General features: G+C 39.3%; 1 non-coding gene across 1 annotated transcript; it reads right to left on the bottom strand.

Annotated features, from left to right (window-relative positions):
- Positions 1-1666: 1666 nt before the first annotated feature.
- On the bottom strand, positions 1667-1773 carry LOC112935157 (U6 spliceosomal RNA). The gene has a single exon (XR_003238126.1). It is a non-coding gene; the product is annotated as a U6 spliceosomal RNA (small nuclear RNA).
- Positions 1774-2602: the final 829 nt, after the last annotated feature.

The raw sequence follows: 2602 nt of genomic DNA on the forward strand, positions 1-2602 counted from the left end.
CATCCCCTCCAGCAAATGTCAGTTTGTTTCCTGGAGTTAAGAGACTCTCATGGTTTTTCTCTCTCTCTGATGACTTCCCATTCAGTTTTCCCTCCCTTCCCCTATGATCCTCTGCAATGTTTCTGATTATCCACATATGTGTGAAACCGTATGATCATTGGCTTTTTTCTGATTGGCTTATTTCACTCAGCATAATACCCTCTAGTTCCATCCATGTCAACATAAATGGTAAATATTCATCCTGATGGCTCAGTAATATTCCACTGTGTGTATATATATATAACCACATCTTCGTATTCTGCCAGTGGACATCTGTGCTCCTTCCAAAGTCTGTGGACATTTCTACTATGCACATTGGGTGCAGGTGCCCCTTTGGATCACTATATTTGTATATTTGGGGTAAATACCAAGTAGTGCAATTGCTGGGTTGTAGGGTAGCTCTATTTTTAACTTCTTGACTAACCTCCACTTTGTTTTCCAGAGTGGCTGCACCAGCTTGCATTCCTACCAAACAATTTAAGAGGGTTACCCTTTCTCTGCAACCTTGCCAACAATTTGTTGTTTTCTGTCTTGTTAATTTTAGCCATTCTGGTGGTATCTCATTGTGGTTTTGATTTGTATTCCCCTGATAGCAAGTGACATGGACGTTTTTTTCATGCGCTTGTTGCCCATGTGTAGGTCTTCTTTGAAGAACTATCTGTTCATGTCTTCTGCCCATTTCTTGACTAGATTGTTTGTTTTTTTGGGTGTTGGGTTTGATAAGTTCTTATCTGGGATAAATCGTGGATACTAGCCCTTTATCTGATATGTCATTTGCAAATATCTTCTCCCATTCTGTAGGTTGCCTTTTAGTTTTGTTGACTGTTTCCTTTGCTGTGCAGAAGCTTTTTATCTTGATGAAGTCCCAATAGTTCATTTTTGCTTTTGTTTCCCTTGTCTTTATAGCTGTGTCATGCAAGAAGTAGCTGTGGCCGAGGTAGAAAAGGTTTCTCTGTGATCTCCTCTAGGATTTTGATGGATTCCTGTTTCACATTTAGCCCTTTCATCCATTTTGAGTTTATCTTTGTGTATGGTATTGGAAAACAGTCCAGTTTCATTCTTCTGCATGTGGCTGTCCAATTTTCCCAACACCATGTATTAAAGAGACTGTCCTTTTTCCAGTGGATATTCTTTCCTGCTTTGTCAAATATTAGTTGACTACAGAATTGAGGGTCCATTTCTGGGTTCTCCAATCTGTTCCATTGCTCTAGGTGTGAGCCAGTATTATACAGTCTTGATGATTACAGCTTTGTAATATAGCTTGAAGTTTGGCATTGTGATGCCCCCACTTTGGTTTTCTTTTTCAACATTCCTTTGGCTATTCAGGGTCTTTCCTGGTTCCATACAAATTTTAGGATTATTTGCTCTAGTTCTATGAAAAATGTGATGATATTTTGATAAGGATTGCATTGAATGTCTACATTGGTTCACCATTTGCAAATCAGTGTGATATATCACATTAATAAAAGAAATGTGATACTCTCAATTGATACAGAGAAAGCATATGACAAAATACAGCATCTTTTCTTTCTTTTTTTTTTTTTTTGTGTGTGTGTGTGTGTATGTTTTTATTGGAGTTTGATTTGCCAACAGATAGTATAATACCCAGTGCTCATCCCCTCAAGTGAAAAATATGGAACGCTTCACAAATTTGCGTGTCATCCTTGCACGGGGGCCATGCTAATCTTCTCTGTATCATTCCAATTTTAGTGTATGTGCTGCTGAAGCGAGCACTACAACATCTTTTCTTGATTAAAACTCTCCACAGTGTAAGGTTAGAGGAAACATACTTCACTATTATAAAAGCCATCTACAGAAAGCCCACAGTGAATATCATTCTCAGTGGGGAAAAACTGAGAGCTTTTCCCCAAAGGTCAGGTACATGATAGGGATGCCCACTCTCACCACTTTTGTTCAACATAGCACTAGAAGTCCTAGCTTCAGCAATCAGACAACAAGAAGAAACAAAAGACATTCACATTGGCAGAGAAGTCAAACTCTCACTCTTCACAGATGATATGATACTTTATGTGGAAAACCCCAAAGACTCCACCCCAAAATTGCTAAAATACAGACAGCAATTCAGCAACATGCTAGGATATAAAATCAATGCACAGAAATCAGTGGCATTTCTATACACTAACAAAGAGACAGAAGAGAAATTAAGGAATCGGTCCCACTTAAATTGCACCTCAAACCATAAGATACCCAGGAATAAACCTAACTAAACAGGTCTGTACTCTAATAAACTACAGATCTGTACTCTAATAACTACAGAAAACTTATGAAAGAAATTGAGGAAGACTCAAAGAGATGGGAAAACATTCCATGCTCGTGGATTGGAAGAATAAATACCGTTAAAATGTCAATGGGTGGTTCCAGTTTCACCCCTTCTGACTGCTTTATTTCTCCTTCTCCCTGTCATCCCCTCTCCAGACTGGAGCTCAGACACCAACTCAGCTCCAGTGGCCTCTCTCAAGCTTCCTGTCCCAGAGCTTCCTCAGGTTCCAGCCCTTTCTCCTGCAGCCAGGCTGACCTTAAAATGTAAATCCAATTATTCTCC

This window comes from Vulpes vulpes, chromosome 1 (assembly GCF_048418805.1).
Source record: "Vulpes vulpes isolate BD-2025 chromosome 1, VulVul3, whole genome shotgun sequence".
Classification (NCBI taxonomy): domain Eukaryota; kingdom Metazoa; phylum Chordata; class Mammalia; order Carnivora; family Canidae; genus Vulpes; species Vulpes vulpes.